Source organism: Parasteatoda tepidariorum, chromosome 3 (assembly GCF_043381705.1).
Source record: "Parasteatoda tepidariorum isolate YZ-2023 chromosome 3, CAS_Ptep_4.0, whole genome shotgun sequence".
NCBI lineage: Eukaryota > Metazoa > Arthropoda > Arachnida > Araneae > Theridiidae > Parasteatoda > Parasteatoda tepidariorum.
The window spans coordinates 97,525,214-97,546,760 of record NC_092206.1 but is presented as its reverse complement, the minus strand read 5'-3'; the positions used below and the strand labels follow the sequence as shown (position 1 = coordinate 97,546,760).

General features: G+C 26.5%; 1 long non-coding RNA gene across 2 annotated transcripts in view; it reads right to left on the bottom strand.

Moving 5' to 3' along the window:
- The window catches only part of LOC107452896 (uncharacterized), a 120,478-nt gene extending 99,148 nt beyond the window's left edge, over window positions 1-21,330 (bottom strand). Inside the window, exon 1 of one of the 2 annotated variants that reach the window (XR_011636471.1) lies at window positions 21,117-21,330. This is a non-coding gene — a long non-coding RNA (uncharacterized lncRNA). The remainder of the gene's footprint in view (window positions 1-21,116) is intronic. The other variant, XR_011636472.1, reaches the window with a different exon arrangement.
- Window positions 21,331-21,547: the final 217 nt, after the last annotated feature.

Here is a 21,547-nt window from a genome sequence, read left to right as displayed (position 1 = left end):
TAAGCGATGACAATTTAATTGCAAGTTTTAGAATAGCAGTCAAGTTGATTTAAGTATATTTTATTTCAAACTCACGAAAAAAAAAAATAAATAAAATTAAAAACGCAAAATAAAAAATTGGTGCTTAAAGGAAAGAGGTTTAAATTTTTGATGATTTGCAGTCATGTTGATTTAAATTCAGTCTATTTTAGTACAAAATATATAAATGAGTAACTAAATAAATTTAAAAAATATTTTAAAAATATAAGAGTTACAGACGGCAATTAATATTTACGATTTCGATAAACTGCAGCTAAGTTAATTTAAGTCTATTTTATTTTAAGCGTGCAAAAAAATTAAGTAATTAATTAATAAACTAAGAGTTAAGTTAAAAAGGATGTGTAAAAAAAAAGGAGATTAATTTTAAAATTTTTGATGAATTGTTGTTTAAATATATTCTATATATTGCATTGTTTATGATAAGTTGACTTAAATTCTGTCTATTTTAGTTTAAAATAAATATATAAATAATTGAATAATGTTAAAAAATATTGCGTTAGAGACTACTTTTTACGCTTTCAGTGAATTCCAGCCATATTAATTTAAATCTATTTTCTTCCAAACGGTAAAAAAATAATTAAAAAAATTAATGAATTAAATTAAAAACGTAAAATAAGAAATAAAAATAAAAATAATGTGTGCAAAAGAAAGCGATTAATTTTTAAATTTTTGATGAAATGCTGTAATGCTGATTTAAATTCAGTCTATTTCAGTATAAAATAAATAAATAAATAAAGTTAAAAAATGTTGCGTTAGAGATGACAATTAATTGATACGACTTCGATAAACTGCAGCTATGTTAATTTAAATCTATTTCATTTTAAGCATGCAAAAAAATTACATGATAAATTAATAAATAAAAATTAAAATTAGAAAAGGTGTGTAAAAAAAGGCGATTAATTTTTAAATTTTTGATGAATTGCAGTCATGTTAATTTAATTTTAGTTCATTTTATTTCAAACAGGCAAATAAATGAATAAATTAAAACTAAATATTACATTGAGTAAAATAAGGAGTAAAATTTATGTTCCAAATCAATGGCAGTCATATTCATTAAGTCTAGTTTATTTAAAACGTTCAAATAAACAAGTGAATAAAAATTTGAAAAAATATTGCGCCGAAGATGACAAATAATTTTTAAGCTTTCAAAAAATTACAGTCATATAAACTCGTTTATTTTATTTTGAACGCATAGAAATATAAATAGAATTAAAGAATAATGATAAATAATAAAAACACCACTATCTTTCAATTTTTCTGATAATATAACCATTTCCTAACTTAAAGTATAAAGTTGTAAGTAATTTTATTTGCAAAAACAAACTTTTTCATATGCTTTTAACATATTTATAATTTTGCATTACATAATATTTATTTAGGATAAGTTAAATAGAATCTTCAAATATCTCACATGATTTCAATATTTATTACTTTTATGTTTATATCTAAATAGTATAAAATGAGATCATAGTAAAAAATATTTTTCAAATGAAAAAAATACATTTTTATTGAAACTCTTTTTTATTTTGCTATTTTTCAAAATGTGTACTTGGTAAAATCTAACGCCAGAAATCTATAATATAGACTTGGTCCAAATGTTGCGATATTTTTTATTCATTTGGAGATAAAACTTTGGGATACTTTCAATCATTTCCATGCTAAAGCTATTTGCAGAAAACGGGATTTTAATTTTGTTACATGTAAGTATTTTGAAGAGACAATAACAGTTTTAATAACTTCATTTGAAATATTTGAGTTGCAAAAAGTGATAGCTTTGTATTTTTTTAAGATAAACAAAAGCATTATTTTAATTTTTACAAGGTCGGGAATTATTTTCCACTTTTGCAAAAAAAGAACTCAAATATTTTTACTCTCAAAGAGGATTTTTTTTTTGTGCTTCTTTTTTATTACTGGAAAAAAAATTTGTTTGAAGAATTATTTTTTCGATTAGTGCAAAAGAAAGCATCTGAATAAGTAGCGACTTTATTAACAACATTTATAATTCCGACTCTTCTAATCAGATTTAAAAGGAAATCGTTTTGCCGAAAAGAATAATTAAAATATAAAATCTAACCTGAATAGATTTTTTAGCTTTTTACTCGTTTATTTCTTTAAATTTTTTATGGTTTATTTTCTGAAATAGACAGAACTATTACAGAAGTTTTCTTCATGAAGAAGTTTTATGAAGAATGTAAGAATTATAAAATAAATTTTATGTAAGAATATACTGAAAACATTGCAAATGATTTCTTCTTTAATTTGGTTCGTTTATTCATTTCAAACTACTTCTGAAAATAAAAAAACTCGATTTCCACTCGATTTGAAAATTTTTTAAACAAAAATGATATTGAAAACTAAAATTTTTTTAAAAAATATTTTAAGTTATTTGACTGCTATTGACTATTGAAAATAGAGTTTATGGATATTATATAGACAGTTTTGCATTGGCACATTTATAATTTATTTTGTTACATGAAATAGTGATCAAAACGTGGGTATATGTAAGCGATATAGGCGTTATTTTAAGGATATCTTCAATAAAGTAAGTTAAAATATCAACAGATTTTAATGACTATCAATGGAAAACAAAAGATTAATTTTATATTAATATTAATTTGTTATAGCTATAAGGCTGAGCCAGTTTAAGAAATTCTGCTGCTGTAAGGCTGATGCAGTTTGAGCCTGCTTCAGAAATTGATTTTAAATACAGTATATTTAGATATTTTCTATTATTAAATTTGTAACTTTTCTCTTTAAATCGGAGATGCAACAGTTGGGTGAAAATAAATATACATTGCTATATGTAAAAACTTCAGTAATTTGGTAATTTACTAAATGAAAAGAAATTATTTATCATGAATAAAAAAAATGAAATAGATATATATTGTTTTTTTTATCATTTTGATTGATTTATTAACGATAAGACTCTGATTTAAATTTATCAATATGTTATTTGTAAATGCATTACCTAAATATATTCGTAATTAGTTTTTTTGGATAAAATTTTAAATGCTTGGGATGAAATAATTTAGTATTGTAGTTTAAGGCAAATTTTACCATTTACGAATGCAATATTTAGGGACTTTAAAAACACGCAACTCAGTCTAAAATATCAAGCTGTTATAATACTTTTTGTTAAAATAACTTTTTGTGTCATGTGAACTTACTCCAATTTTTAATAACTTTCATTTGTCTAAGAAAAATTTCAAAAATTAAAAACTTCGCGCTACGGATGTAGCACAATGTCAAGTTTGCAAGAGCCAGTTTTTAAATTTTAGGGAACTTTAAAATTATTAAAAGTTAATCAAAATTGAATCAAGTGCTCATTATACCGAGAGTTATGTAAAGCAAAAATTATTAGGCTCGTTTAAATATTTTTAAATTGAGTTTCATGCTTTTTAAAGTCTACAAATGTTTATTATTATGATTTTTTTTTAACAGCATCTCTTTGATCTTCTATGAACGTGAAGAAACAAACTTTATTAAAGCTCATTTTTCATATATTTTATATCCTCACATTTATAGTTTTCTTTTCTTTGGTAAAACATTAATCCGTGATAAAGCAAACGTTGGTGCAAAATTAAGTTATCTGTATTCGTAAAGTTATCTGTAACTTAAAGTAATAAATATAATGTATTTTGTATTAATATATATCGTATTTATATATATACGATGTAATTGTATGCATATTGCTGTGGATATATTGGTGCAATAATAGAAAGTGCTTCTTTTTGAGGATATATTCGTGTGAGGTGATAGAGAGATTATATCTTTTTTTTCCGGATTTCTATTAATTTTTTTAAAAATACTTTTCTTTTTCTCTTTTTTCATTGTTCTGTAATTTTTTCCATGTTTCCTCCTTATATATATATATNTCCTCCCTCAAAGCGACGCCCCCAAAGGGTGACTATTACAACTCTGATTTTGCCAATTCCGGTTTTTTATCTGGGTAAGGCGTCCTCTTAAGTGAGCGGGGCTACCCGACTCTCCCCTATATTTAAAATGTGGAGGAAACATGGAAAAAATCTGTAATTTTCCTTTGTTTTATATTCATTTTGAACTTATAATGTATTTATATATAGACATGTTGTATTTATATATATTAAATATATTTTGTATATATGAAAATTTAATCAACGTTGTATTTTTAATAATAATGTAAAAATTAAATGATAGCTTCCTATTTTATTATTTATTTACTTATTTTCTTTTCCTTTGAAAAATGATAAGGTTCTTACTACTCTATAGCATTGAACTGTAGAGAAATACAGTCTAACATACATTTGGAATTTGTTTCTTAGATGATTTGTTTGATAGATGAAGAAAAAATTGGAATAAAATAAACATGCGCTGTATTTATTAAAACTTCATTAAAGTGGTAGTTTTCTAAATGAACTAAAATCATTAATCATGGAACAACGATAAAATGATAGTTTCATTATTAAAATTTTTTTAACTATAAGTCACTGACCCCCGATGACATTCAATTTTATCTACATTACAATTTGTATACATTTTGCAGTCTCACATTCGTAATTTGTTTCCTTGGGTACAATAAGCACCATGTTTCGAAATTTATAGCTATTTTGGAAGGAAATATTTAACTAAAGTAAAAATGAAATGATAGTTTCTTATTCATTTCTCATTTTGAGAAGGAAAAAAAGCTGTGTTGCTGTTTTGTATTAAAGCATTTTGTAGTTATTTCTTTGGATAGCTGCGGGAATAATTGGGGTAAAATAAATATTAGCTGAATTTATGAAAACCGAATGCATGGAAATTATTAATCATGGAGCAAAAAAAATTAATAGTCAATTCTTATTATAGTTTTTTTTTTAATAGTAATGAGTCTCTGCCAATTTATGGCATTCAACATCATTTAAGTACAGCTAATATGCTTTTTAAATTCCCCAATTTTCAGCTTTTTTCGTTAGATGAGGGGTGCAACATTATAAACAAAAATATATCTTCTGTATTTATGAAAACTTTCTTAATATCGTTGTGGTAAAATAAATATTTGCTGAATTTATGAAAACTTAACTATTAGGTTTACCGAATGAATGGAAATTATTAATCATGGATAAAAAAAATAAAGAATCGATTCTTTATATTATAGATTTTTTTTTAATAATGATAAGACCAATTTATGGCATTCAACAGTATTTAAGTACTGCTTGTATGCATTTCAAATTCTCTCATTTGCAACTTTTTTCTTTAGATGAAGGGTGCAACAGTATAGGCAATGTACTTTATTTATGAATTTATAAAAGTATGTTTTTATGAAATTATGTATTATGAACAGTATGTATTTATGAAATGATGCATTATGAGCAGTTTGCATTTATGAAAGTATGTATTTATGAAAGCATGTATTTATGAAAGTATGTATTTATGAAAGCATGTATTTATGAAATAATGTATTATGAGCAGTATGTATTTGTGAAAGTATGTATTATGAACAGTGTGTATTTTTGAAAGTATGTATTATGAACAGTATGTATTTATGAAAACATTCGTAACATAGTAGTTCATCGAATAAATTAAAATTATCGACCCTGAAGTAGGAATAAAATTACATTATATTCTATTACTATCATTATTTAATAACGATAATTTTTATAATTTTATGGCATTTAACTGCTAATATATACAGTTTAAAAATGTTTAACAATTTAACATATACATATAAATTATTTCTTTGCCTTGATGAACCAACGATGAGGCATAAAATATGTGTCCTGTGTCTTATGAAAATTATAATCGAATGAAACTTTTTAAATGGATCCTTCTTATAAGTCACTTGTTTATTGACTTTCAAGCCTTACTTGTAGCACTTTGATATTGGTCATTTTGTATCATCTTAATGCATTGCACATTTATATTGGTCAGCTGCCTTGGTGAAGCATCAATTTATTGAATAAAACTAAAATAAGTTGAATAAAGCTAAGGAATTTTGTCAGTGTTCAAACACAAAGTCTGAGTTTTGATACTTATACACCGATAAAGACTCTTTATTATAAAATCGAAAGTAAAGTCTATCAGTTCATGTGATATTATCTTTTGTTTCTTCACGTTATTTAGCTTTATTGATCTAAGCACAAAGTTTAAGTTTTTTTTTTTTTTTTTACATTAACACCAGTTTGTTATATCGGTGTCAAGTTATGCATGTTTCTATCAACAAGTTATGCATCTGTGGCCAGTTATGCATTATAGTATTAAAAAATAATAATAGAACCAACTAATCATAAATCAAATATAAAATTATATTTCATTCGTGATATGTATAAAATTTTCTTATAACCACATAGGAAAAATTAATTTTTTCAAACTACAGTCTGCAAAATTCACATATTTCGATGACATTCTTTATTAAGAACTTTATTTACAATTTGTTACTTTAGATGGCGTGAACAACCAAAACGCGTAAAATACATTCGATACTTTTTTATTAAAATTTTATAAAATGCAACTAAAATTGTGGAAATTATGTATTTCAAACCTAAGTCGCATACTATTATAATATTCCTTACATATTCTCCTTGTGGATATTTTGAACGCATTTTTCATGGCAGTACTTTTTTTAGATAAATATTAATAAAGATGATAGATAGTGATATGATATTTCGATAAATATAGAAAAAGCTGATAGTTATTCCTGCGATGCTTCGATGGATATTAATATTATGAAAGATAGTAATATGAAAAAATGCTAAAATGATGAAGTTTCTTTAATCATTATTCGAAAACATGGTAATTATTGCTTGTTACTATTATTTATATGCATCACTACAGCTAAATTTATAATGATTTTACAATTCTATCTTAATTTCATAACAACCATAAAGCTTAAATTATCTTAAAGATATATTTTTCAATATAACATTTAAAACATGCATAAAAATATAACCTAAGTAATTAAAGTAATTGCGTGGAAAAAGTTTTAGAATGTTAATCGTTATTTTTAATATTTTAAATGCTTACCAGGTTGAAATAATTTTTTTAATGTTTTTAAAATAAAATAACCAGTTTAATAGTATTTTAGAAAACAAAAAATATTTGCGATGCAAAAGTAGATGACAATTTAGTTAACGTTAAATTATTATTATTTTCATATTTTCTACGGTACATTTGTTTTTCTTAACAGAAAAGGGTTTTGGAAAAAGTTCAAATGATCGAAATAGATAACAATAGATAATATTATAGATAACTTTTAAATGTAAGGAGATATATCTTTCAAAATAAAAAATATATTAGCAGAAATACACATATATGCTCAAAATGTAAAATTTAGAGGTTAAAATACAAATAAAACATTATTTTATCGTCACTTTTGATTTGACCGTTGAACCTTTTTTAAAAGTTTTATAAAAATTCTACTTATTTTGACATTTAACATGGGTCGTATATTAAAATGCTCACTTTATTTAAATCATTGTAAGATAGTTTCAGTAAAGATAAATAGGTAATTTATCTGCATTTTAACAATGCGATGCTACCACTTTCAATATACTTTTAAATGAATTAAAAGAACTATTTTTCGAATTCAAATATAATTTAAATGCATGGGATATGAGGGAGAAATAAAATATTTAACTGAGCAAACTCTCAAAACCATCATACAGAAAAAATTTAATTTAAACTCATAACTTAAAACCACTGCTTGATATAAACATTCCATTCATTATTAAATTTCAATTTTCGAAATCACGCACAAGTTCGAAATGTCACTAAAAAAAAGAGGGAGATTTTTTTAAAGAGAAATTTAAAATTCGCTTGATTTTAATACTCTTACCATGTTAATAACAGAGTCTCTTTCATTTTATAATAAATGCAATGTAATATTAGTAAAAGGTATAGGGGCTATGCACAAATGAAAAAAAAAAACGCATTATACATAATCATTTATTCCTATTTTAGTATGTAAAGTAAAGAGTATGTAAAGCGATCCGCGGTTCTGGGGGGGGGGGGGGGGACTTNGGGGGGGGAGGGACTTAACGCGAAAGACATTTCGAAACTGAAAGGAAACAAATTCTTCAATGCCAAGAAGAAAAAAAAAAGTACATATATTCAAGAAATGTTTTAGAAGAGGCGGCTTTAGGCGATTTTCTTCTTTTTCATCCAAGAGAAACTCTTCGAAGAAAAAGGGTTGGTTAAGGGGTGAGGGGGAATGAAATGGATAGCACAAAATGCAAAGTGGAAAATAAGGTTTCATATTCAAGTGGGTTTGGTGAAAAAAATATTTTTTGAATATTTCTGAAGCTCTTACACCCCCTCCCTATTCCCCGAGCATTAATATCTTGAATGCTCTACAATTTTTTTATATTCTCAAATCGAAGATGTATCAAAATTAAACACTTACGTTGCACGTACAATTTACTTTTATATTGGTTTTTAGAAATTGATATCATATTTAGTAAAACAGCAATAAAAAAGTATGGTTAGAAATATTAATGTATTGAATGAAACTCTTGTGGATGTATCTCTGAGCATAATTATAAATTCCTGTCGTGATTGAAAAAAAATACAGTCAGGAGTTTAAATATGTAATTCATTAAACATTAAAAGTTAATAATTTATTTAAAACAAACGGGAAATAATTCCTCTGATCATGAAAAATGATTTTCAAATGAATCAATTTTGCATCAACAGTAGGAAAACATCAAACATGCCTCTGGAAAAGGAAGTGGATGTAAGAATTAAATGATGATTCAATTTGAAAACTATTGTAGATATATATATATATATATATACACCGAAGAGCCATTACATTATGACCACCCTCCAGGTTTTCATGCTTTCTCGCCCAGGAACAATGTTTTCATGGGGCACATTAGGACCCATAATCCNATATCATTACAACGTATATATTAATACGAAATCCATTATATTCAATACAATATGCACCGGTTAACTTCTTTACAAATACAGATAACTTAATTTTGCACCGACGGTTGCTTTATCATTTTTAAATGTTTTACCAAAGAAAAAGAAACTACAAATATGAGGATATGAAATGTATGGAAAATAAGCTTTAATAAAGTGACCGATATCGATAGGTCCTTTTCATGTAATACCCACTTTTTGCAATTTTTCTTCTTTTTTAAATTATATATTTTTTTAAAAAAATAATTCATATCAGAAATAAACTACGGCTATAAAAAGTTAATTTAACAATAAAAATAATGTAAATATGTGACAAAATTTAGTTAAACAATCTGACTCTTTTTAAAAATATATTTGGGGTGACAAAATGCATTTAATGTATAGGTTACTGTGAATGATAGAAATGAGTGGTTGTTGACTTCTACCGGTGACTGTTGACAATCCCATAGTCGCTTTGGTAAATGTCCAAGATATATACTAGACCTAGTTAAGTGCCACTGCCCGGTATGCCCTACATTCATGTTTTTTAAGGTTCAGTGCCACTGCTCGGTATGCCCTACATCAGTGTTCTTTTAAGTTCAAGTGCCACTGCCCAGTATGCATTTAAGCGGTACTCTGAACACTGATGTTTCCCCTACTCTCTTACTGAAGAACTCACCTTCCACGTGAATCTTTCCACCACAAATTGATGGATTCTGAAGGATCAAAATTTTGAATTGAGAGAATGGACATTTTAATGAAATTTCTGTTCACCAGAGTCTCTACATTAAAATACTTTTATCATTAAACAATTAAAAAAAAGAACGGAAAAAAGTAACCGGTTGTTTATTTAAGTGACCGCTTTCTTTCTTTTTTTCTTTTTTTCTCGCCACGTGGTGAGTGGCTACTTACAGGTCTATCGACAACTATACTAAAAAAAAATCAGTTCAATGTTGGACCCATATAGTGGTACTTTGAACCATAGTAATCTGAAAACTTGCTCAAACTTTTATAAGGTATTTAAATGTACCGTTCACTTTGAATCATTGCATCATTTAATCAGTTTTAAGATGTGCGGGGTAATATGATGGCTGAAGTTAGCACCCTATGAAATATTGCAGCAAATTTGAACAAAATTACGGTTAAACGAGCTCGAGAATTTGTAATAGTGTATGAATCGTTTTATTCATAGAATAATAAACATTAAAAAACTAGTTATTACTATATAATAAAAAGTGAACTGTGGAACAACTAAAAATACTTTATGTATTTATTTATATTAGATAAGATAAGGGTGTTATCAAAGTTAAAGTTATATATTCGATTATGGTAAAAATTTTACATTTCAATATAATACATTTAATGTAATACAATTTTAATTTCTGTTTCATCAATAGTTCCTTTTTTTTGAAAAAAAAATAGTTATTATGATCTAATATTTCAAACATACCATTTGTGGTGCTTGCATACATTTTACGAACTAATCGTAGAAAATAGGAGTAAAATTTCCTTATATATTTGAAAAAGATGAATTAAGATTATTCTAAACATTTTTCGATATTGTGCTATTTGTTTCCTTGCAAATATTTTACAAACCGATTAAAGATCAAATGAAAACTTTGCTTGACATTTTTCTATGAAGCTTCTATGAGTGTGACTTGTTTCAATATCGCTAATCAAAATAACTAAGATTACGGTCAAAATTTAAAACAAGAAGACATATGTGATGTGTGTAAACTATTTACAAACTAACAAATTAAGATCTTATGAGCTAGATTTCGATTTCAATAACAGTAAATAACTATCTAGGATTTAGGATGCCAGGTTTCCATTCGTAATTTACAAATGTAATTTGTAATTTGCACATGCAAATTTTTCACAAAATATTGAAAGATCTAATGAGTTAGATTTTTTATAGCTATAAGTAGATGAATTCAGATCATTAGTAAATTCTCAGGTATAGTGCTAGTATCAAAAACAGAAACTTTTATTGAATTAATCAAGGATCTTACGAGATAGAATTTTGTTTCACTAACAGTAGCTGAAAAAAAATTGTGAATGCGATCAAGTTTCCAACGAAAGTACCATTTGTGGTTTATACAAACTTTTTGCAAACTAATAAGAGAAGTAATAAGTTAAGAATTTTTTATAGCTACAATTAAAGTAGATGAATTTAGATCATTAGCAAATTTTCATTTATAGTAGTACTAGCAAAAGAAAAAGAAAGTTTTATTTAACTAATTAAAGATCTTATACGTTTATTACGAGCTAGGTTTTCGTTTCGCTAACTGTGATTTGAAAAGTATCGTTTGATTACTAATTAAATTTCCTGAAATTATACTACTTGGATCGAGGAAAACTTTTTACACACACAAAGCACCAAATAAAACTAACACAAAAAATTTCATGAACAAGATTTCTCCTTTAAAATAACACCAAATAAAAATATTAATTATAATAAAAATCCGACACATTTTACCCATTTGCAGTGAATACAAACTTTTTATAAACTAACAGAATAAATTCTGAGCCACATTTACTTTCGATAAAGGGGCTTATTATCATCATCAAAATTTTCCAACAAAATACTGTAGTTGTTTATACGAACATTTTATTAACCAAAGTAAAATATGATACTAAAGTTGTTTTTAAATAACAGAAGTTAAAGAATAGTTTCTAAATAGGCTGGTATTGATGTTTATGCACACTTTTTACCAACCACTTGAAAATAGTTATGTAATGATTTCTTTTTTATTAACAGCAATTAACAAAGATTAATTAAGATTACAATCACAGTTTTTAGATACATTGCATTTTGTAAGAAATCAATATTTTCACTAACAATATTTATAAATTATTTTATTTTTTGAAGTCCTCAGCTTTTTTCCTCCATTACCTCTATTAACGAAAAATAATCTTATATAATCTATGCTCATTTCTGTCAAATAAAAACACCAATTTTATATTTAAGAGTGTTATATAGTATTTAAGTACAGACATAATATTGAAACTGATATTTTATTTTAAGCATTTGTTTCAAGAATTCATAATTATTAAAATAAGAAAGAATTGTTACATATTTTGCGATTATTCTGAAATTTTCAATATTTTCACTGACAATATTTATGTAATATTTTATTTTTTGAAATCATAATCCTTTTAAATTTTTTCTATTACGACCATTAAAGAAAAATAAGCTTATAAAATCTATGCTCATTTCTGTCAAATAAAAACAGCAATTTAATATTTAAGAGCGTTATATATTTTCTAAGTACATACATAATAGGGAAACTGTTATTTTATTTCAAGCACTTGTTTCTAGAATTCATATTAATTAAAATAGGCAAAAATTCTTACATATTTTGAAAATACCTATTCATGCTCTTTACAGTACTTTCATAAACGTCTGTATATACACATTTTTGGTAAGAATCTGTTCTTGTTGCTTTCATTTATACTTTTTAGGTACAGACAAAATTGAAGCTGCTATTTTATTTTAAGCACTTGTTTCTAGAATTCATATTAATTAAAATAAGTAAAAAGTCTTATATATTTTGCACATAGTTGAAAATACCTCATCATGTTCTTTACAATATTTTCATAAACGTCTGTATATACTCATTTTTGGTATGAATCTCTTCTTGTTGCTCTCATTTATAGTTTTTAGGTACAGACAAAATTGAAATTGCTATTTTATTTTAAGCACTTGTCTCTAGAATTCATATTTTCCAAATTTCAGAAATTTTCAATATTTTCACTGAAAATATTTATACAATATTTTATTTTTCGAATTCATAATTTTTTATTAATTTCCTCCGTTACCACTATTAAAAAAGAATAAACTTAAAAAAATTTATGCTCATTTCTGGCCAATAAAAACTCAATTTTATATCTAAGAGCGTTATATAGTATTTAAGTACATGATATTGAAACTGCTATATTATTTTAGTACTTGTTTCTAGAATTCATATAAATTAAAAAAAAGAAAAAATTCTTACATATTTTGAAAATACCTATTTATGCTCTTTACAACATTACATATTTTTGCTATGAATCTGTTCTTGCTGCCTTCTGCGCAAATTTATTTTTTTAATTCTAATACTAAGGTCCTTTAATCAATATAATTCAGATGTCAATGTTTTAAGTACTTTATAAATGATTTTTTTTTTACTTCCGCAGAGAATTATTATCGCAAAGAAGAATGAAATTTAGTTGCTTGATACAAAATTAACGTTTTTAATGTGTTCGAAAAATGTAAGTGCTCACATAAATTGTATAGAACTATGTGGACGTTCTATTTTCGCCTTAGAATATGAAAGAATCAGAACACTGCAAGATCACACGCCTGCTTTAATTTTAATTCCAATTTTATTTCATAATAAGTCCCACGTTGAAAAGGTGATTAATGGCTTAATATGTTACTATTTTACTTTTAGTTGCGATTTTGATGATCTTGAATCAATGATTTATTTTATAATAACAATTAACTAGTACAACTAGCTAGTAAACTAGGATAAATAGAGAACTAATTCAAATAAAAAGTAAACTAGGTTTAATATTAATTTTATTAAAATCCGAACATCACGGAAAGCAATATACTATATTTTGCATTCTATAACAACAACAAAAAAAAAAAACGTAACTTGTAATTTGAAAACGTATATAACTTAATAATTTTTTTATTCTTTTCGAAGTTAAAAAACAAAGTACACAAAATTAATAACAATATAAACCATGTTCAATTTTAAAAAAGAACACCTCATTTTTCTATTTTATTGCGTACTAACCTTTACTAAATTATTATTAAAATATTACTAAATTTAAATATTATAGATCCAAACAAATATGATAATATTTTCTGGCTTTTGTTAAAAGTAACTTTAAAGCAATTTTGTTACTAAATATACTTTACAGAAAGTAGGTTTCTTTGAAAATAAGGTTTACCTTTCAAAAGACTAATTACACAAACCGCTTTCATCTGTCACATTTTTTAAATTTTATAATTGCTATTTAATTGAATTTGCACGACAAACTAAAAATATTGAAACCTTTAGAAGTGAAAATACTGTTAAACGCTTATTAATAAAAAAAATAATGCATTTAAGAGTAAAGTGAAATTAATAACATTACCTAAAACACATTTTTCTAATTTTGTATGTTAATATCCAAGTGAATAAGTTGTGTTTGCAATTAACTGTTGTCATTTTAACGAGATTTTGTTAAAGAATTGCTATTTTTCTAATTTAATTCAAAATCAAATTGTGAATAGAGGGACATTTAATATATTTTAGACCAATTAGAAGCATGCGTAATATTAGAAATAAGTAGCAGAAAATATTAAAATTTGAGCATTTTTTTTATTTATAAAAGAAATATTTGAAACTTTTTATGTAACATCAAACATATCAATGTAACACAATTATTCACAGCCTTCAACATTGATTTATAGCTACAAAATTTTCAAGAGAAAAGGGAAAATTAAATGATACTATTTAAATGCCGCTGTTGCAAAATAGAAAAGAAATAAAAAAGAAAACATCATAAAGTGGAAAACTGTTACGAATTGCTATGCTTGGTATGTGTTATATGCATTAACAGCACTCTAAACTAAGCAATCGTATTGAAAAATACATAGTAGTCTTTTCAAAAAATTACATTTCATTTTACTGAAAAGTTTTCGCCTGAAAAATTTTAATGAAAAATGTATTGAATTCAGATAACAATAAAGTCAAAAAAATGATTGATAAAAGCTAAATTTTTTGTATCAAGTAAATGTAAATTTAATTCTTAACAATACATATGATTGCATTCTTCGAATTAGAAATTATAGCATGTTTAGCTTTAACACTATTGAAAAGTTTAATGTTTGCTTAAGTTTGAAAATGTAATGATTATATTGACCAAACTAACAATAATATTGTTAACATTAATATCGTTCATAGTAATATTATTTACATTAGTGCTTACATACATTGTTTATGTTAGTGTTGTTTGCATATACTGTGTACATTCTTATTAACAATGCGTATTATTCTCATTAAGTGTATTATTCTTATTAACAATATTACCAGTATTCAAGTTAACAATTAATACATTATTAAAATAAACTATCATGACGTCTTCGTTTACAATAACTATTAAATTGTTTATATTTTTTAGCAATAATTGCATTACTCAAATTATTGTAAATATCATGTAATTTATTTCAAAATTTGATTTATGTTGAATTTTAAGTCACGTCTAAGTTCATGTCTTGCCGTTATCATTATTTGAATCATATCACGCAATTATCATTCATATTTCTATTAACGTTCAATCATATAGCAGTTTAAACTAATCATGATTAACTATGTTTTATAAATACTAAATGAAAGGAACTGTAAAATTTTTCATCGATTCCATAAGTAGCAAGAAAAATTATGAATGCTATAGCTACATTGATCATTTTACATTGCTAGTTCCATAGACTTATGTCTTAAAAAATTATCTAACGATGGGTGGATAAAACGTATGTAAAATAGGAAAAGCATTAAACTATTCATGAGAAAATGTTAAAAAACATTTATATGATATTGTATAATTAATCGTGATTCCTTTTTAATTGTTATGGTTTTTAAATAAAATCTAATTATCAAAACTAAATTTTAGTATATTTTATTGAAATTAATAGTTATAGATAAAAATTTATTAGATTTAGTTTGCAAGAATAAGCTGCACATTTTTGCGCATTTTATAATTTAAATCCAACTATTCTCATTTTATTGGACATGGAGAAGTAAATAAGTAAATAAATAATTTAAATATATCTTTTCACCTACTTCTTCTGCAAAGAAAAAGACTAAAAAAAATGAAAAATCTGCACAACCAAAATTACTTAAAACCAAATTTCTTTTTTAAGAAAAAACTTTTTTTTAAACTTGTATTTAAATTAACGAACCATAAAAAAAAATTTTTTTTGCCAATTTTTTTTAACAATTTTACTTTTTGAGAAAAAAAAACATAATTTGGGTTTAAAAGCCAAAGGAATTAGTTTCTATGATTTAAAAGTTTATTTTAATAAAACCGATAATGAGCTACCAAGAGTTATAAAGGATCTAACCTATAAATTATAAACTTTTTTGCTAATTTTGGCTCTACCATTTCTTACAATATTAAATTTTTGTACCATTCACAAATCACTCATATTTTTCAATAGTATTGATAGTAATGAACTTGAAATGAATTTATATCTTGAGGAGAGGGTAAAAGACCTTCAAACATCTTATATATTATCCTTGTAATACATAATACTATGAATTATTTTATTATTGTTTAGACATAGGTAAGAGTTCGTAATTCTAGCCTTAAAAAGCTAGTTGCAGTTCTGCCATTTTCTTGAACGCTGCATTCTAATGAAGGTAATGTTTTGAACTCTTGAACAAAAAATTATTATAAAGTAAGATTACAACAAAAATTACTTTACTCTTATTGTTTTAATTCTGAACTGAACTGAAAGTTGTTGTTTGAAATTGTTGTAATTATTTTATTTTAAAATACTTGCTTATAACAGAGTTGTACTTGATCGAATTAAACTGTTTGTGATGGGGTCATACAGAAATACTAAGTAAGTGCACAATTATATACCTGATACATTAATTATAGGATAGACATAATTAATTCACTTCATTACATCAAAATGTGTTTTTACAATAAAATTTTATTTTATTTTATTTTATAACCATCGTTGAACAGCCGACCCAAGTTTTGGTTTCACGACTGCTAATGTTCAACTCGGTAGCTTTGTGATTGGGTTCCAATCCGGAAAACAAGAAAAATCCTCTGAATTCAGCATTGGGAGAAATTTACCTTCGTGGAGGACTTTTTTGATGGACATTTGCGTTACATAGAGATCATGAAAACCTCTCACGGTTAGCCTGGCGGCGAGAGATATCTAACCTATGATTCGTCTACCACTGAGGATATTTTAGTTCAGCACCGAGGTCGGTGTGAGCAGGGTGCAGAATTCGAATCGACCAGACATCGCTGGGATTCGAACCCGGTTTACCTCATTGGAAGGCGAACGTTCTATCCCCTGAGCCACCACGGCTTCATACAATGAAATTAAAAAATATACTTGTTTAGCTAATTTTTAAAATTATTTATTCTTTTATTATTATTATTTGAAAATTTAAAGTCTTATATTGTCGGTTTCTGAATGAACTAAAAATTAAGTAGATAAATTGGTATGAACTTCATATTAAACATATTTTTGAGCTCATTTTGAAATTATTTTTTATATTTTACTTCAGGTACACTGTAAAAAATTCTAGATCAAACTATGGTAAAAAGTACCGGCACTCAATGTGGTGTTACTCTTTACAGTAATTATTAACGTAAAATCACTGAATCGCTAGTATTAGTGTAATAATATTACTGCAAAATTTACAATATAATATTTTAGGATAAAAGTGGATTTCTCGGATCATGCACCTAAAGTGTCGGTACTAAATACCGTATTTTGATCTGGAATTTTTTACAGTGTAAAGCAAAAACGCAGTGGCTTGTAAGTAAAAACAAAGCGGAAGACTGAAGTTACAGTAGAAAGTAATAAAAATTAATATAAAGCTGTACTAGGACACAAAATTTTACCTGGGGTTATTTTTGCTCAAATATTTCAAAATTTTTAAATGTTTTATAATTTATTTTTTTTACGATTCAAAATTATTATTTTTCTTATAAAATTCTTAGTTTCAATTTTATGAAGTACGTATCAGAGTATGAATATTCCGTTTGATTTACAATTTTAGATAGCATTTAAAGATCAAAAATATGAATTTTTTAAAATGTAGTTCAAAATGTAATTCAATTGTAGTTCAATTACAATCTCGTTTTTTCTTTCTTTTTCACTGTTAGGAAGTCAGGTTTTTATCGTACTGTTTCCCGGTAAAATATTTTTGCATCCTAAATGTTTTAAAAGAGTTGTTTCTTTAAAGTAATTTTGATATTTTACCTTATAACGTTACTATTTTAAAGTAAGCTTATTTAAGTTGGAGTCTAAACTTTAGAACTACTTTTTGTTGGTGCAAATTACATCTACATACTATTATAAATTACAGATATAGAGATTTGCTAAACGGTTAAGAACCATTATTAACGACAATTGGATTTAATATATCAACCTTTTTAGAAAGAAAAATATTAAATAACGGTTGGGGTACTCATCAAATTTTTTATAACAATATACTTTTCACTTTAAATGTTATTTTAAAAAATGATTATTAAGCAAAATTATTTATTTTTGCATATCATGAGAATAGAATTAGGACTATGGAAGTACGGGCACAAGCGTAAGCAAACAGAATTCTTTTTATTGCATATAAATGTTTAGTGCGCTGACCGGAGTGTAGGGGTCAGGGAGCTGACCTCACCTCAGAAAATTCCTGGATTCGAATCCCGGACAAGGCATGAATGTTCTTTCATTCTCTGTACTATATGTCTTTACTGTGAGAGCAATGATTGCCCAACTAATATGGTGCCCCTGAAAGAGTAGCCAGCAAATCTAGTGGGCATTGGAAAAAAATTTGAGCAAATAAATTTCATAAAAAGAAAAAAAAGAACCGGTTTACGCCAAGAGGCAACAGTGTTTTTGAAGCAATCATCGGAATTGGTGAACGACAGCAAACAGGTGGACTTAGCCCTTCAGTTTAAGAACATTATTACAATAAATGGCGTCGTAACAATAGCTGCGATAGTTTAAAATTTAAAAACAATGGAACAGAAATAGGAACGCTAAAAATATTCCTTGCTTGATCAAATAACAGCAAAAGAAGCCTTTTATTTTGTATTGCTATTTTCGACATGTTTCAATACATTTTATATTCGAATTTCATGTTTACTCAGAGACAATATGCAACGCCCGCGTTAAGCATTCGCCACCTCACCGAATGCGATAAAATTGTGTTTTGGCGAATGATTTTAAAAACTCAAAATTTTCAAAGTCAGTTCGAGCAAATTCAGCTTTACCTCAAATTATGTCAAAATGATTTTTTCTAAACAAATCAGCATTTTTTATTCCATTACAGTAATTTTCGGTAGATGAGCCACATAGCCAGTTAGAATTGGGTCCAAATAATATAAGCCTAAAACAAACTACCGTAAAATAGTTTTCTGTGGGAAAGAAATTAATCATAAAAAAACTTTACGATTTGCATTTGGCGAAGACTTCTAAAAATTGGTGAATACTTTTGATATCTGGCTAATTTACTGGTTAATAATTTGAAATCCTTAGTGTGGGCCCTGAATATGGCCAGTTCTTACATTTGAGTCAATTGTAAATTATAAATCTAATCAATATCAATATTTTCATTATGAACGAGTTAGAGGCATTATTTTTTATAAATGTGCAGAAAATGTTGTTGTGCTATTGTTGTGCAAAGAAACCTTTTTCAGTTTGAAATAAATTTTTGTATTATAATATTTTTGATAATACGTAATAGACTTTAGAAAATTCAGTACTGCTTTACGAACTCAGTATTTTTCGGTACAATTTTTTTATGGGGTCTTACTCTAAATTTTAGAATGCATTTGTTTCATTTTGATAGTACATCTCTTTGTATTGATTGTAGTACACGTGTTTTGAGCATTCAGGGGAATAGAACAGTTTTGATTAGAACAGTCTTTGTACTGATTGCACGCGTTTTTTGAACAGTTAACTACATTTCAAGCAAATTTAGACTCTTATAAAAATGTCTAATCTGAAAACACAATGGCAAAATTTGTATTTGTACATTTCAATTTACATTAACATTTTACTCTGTGAGCACACGTGAAAGCCAGTAACTAGAAAAATGTCTTTAGCAAATGCAAATATATTACTTTAACACAATACGTACTTACAACAAACAGAGAAAACTGCATAGAAATGGCATTTCTAATTTTAAAAAAGAGATTTAAAAAAAGTACTGGTTAATAAAACCAGAATAAACGGTATTTAAACCTTTCGTTTGTTTAATTGTTTCGTTCATCTGGTAAGGGTTTACAGGAACTTCTGGTTTTTAGACCTATAGTCATACATTTAGTTAAAAATACAAAACTAAATTTAATTAAAATGGGTTTTATGCTACGCTAAGGTATTATTATCATAGGTGTGGCGTAAGGGGGCAGAGTTTTTATTTTTAGTAAACTGTTCGTTTAGTTTAAGCTTTATGTATATATGCATACATGTTATTCAATGCATGTCTATTTACATATTTAAGCTTCATATATATGTCTATTACATATATATAAAGCTTAAAATAAGGGAACAGTTTCTTAAAAACAAAAAGTGTGCCCTCTCACTCTACGCCTATGATCATGAATAACTTACCAAATTTTACCACATTCATTAATTTTATCACATATATTATGAAACCAAATTTTATTGTTAATTTTACCATACTCATTATCAAACATCGTCGGCAAAAATTACTGAAATTTTTGGTGTTTTCCAAAAACACGGTATATTTAACCATATTATGGTAGTTTTGACCATACATTTTGTTTCTTTGACCAACAATGAATTTTATAACGCTAATACAACTACAATGTCAAGTTACTAGTGGGAAAAATAACTCCCATTTAAATTTATCTATTTCCTCTCAACACATCCAATATGGTCCATTGATATCTAAAATGCCCTATTGAATGTAATTTTTAACTGGCAACTCGCGTTTAAATTTTATGTTCACTGTTAACGCACCATATAGAACTGCTTATGCAAGCCTGAGGTAACCAATATCTATTGAGGAAATCTTTTTTCCCTTCTACAGCTAAAGCAGGTTCTGAAATGGCCCCATGTAGTTGAGTATAATGCGTCCGAATATATACCAAAAGTTAAAAAGCTCTTATTTCTTCCTCATTGTACATATATTTGTACTATATATTGCACAAAATCTTTTTCTAAAAAGTTACCCATGGTCATACATTATTAATGACATTTCAAGCGAATTCGGACTTCTATAAAAATGTCTAGCGTTCTATGCATCAGTGAAATGTGTATGCATTTCTAGAAACAACGTTATCATATACTATCTCTAAGGGACACACTTTAAAAGCCTTTTAAGCAGTTTGGAAAAGCGAACTAAATGCAAAGATTTTTCTCTACCACAAAGCTTCTTCACTACCACGGCATTGAATTGTTAAAACTCAAATACAGCTACAATGTCAAATTTCCAGGAGAAAAAAAAAATACTCCCATTTACCTATTTCCTCTCAAACACATCCAAAATGGCCTATTGACTCCATTTTCGGCAAATCCTCTCTCTTGTAAAGAAAGCTCCTTTTTTGTCACCAGCTGGCATAGGGAGGGGAAAGGAAAAATATTCGAACCAACCCTGGAAAAGAATGGGATAACCCTTGTCTCAGAACTGAGATGCTGGTGTGTGCTCCGGGAAAATTTTTACAGGAGAAATACCCTCTTCGTCTGCTTGGAGAGCAGAACAAACCCGTACGTTATCACTATGAGATATCGGCGTTGAGTTTACACAGAAAAACGGCCAAGAGCAAAAACAGATGTTCGAAATTTTGTTCCGAGGGCCCTCCCCCCGAAACGTTTTCTTATAAGAAATGTGTTTAGCTTTATTTTCTTTTCCGTATAAGTGGATAAATATATTTGAACGGTATGTTTTGAATT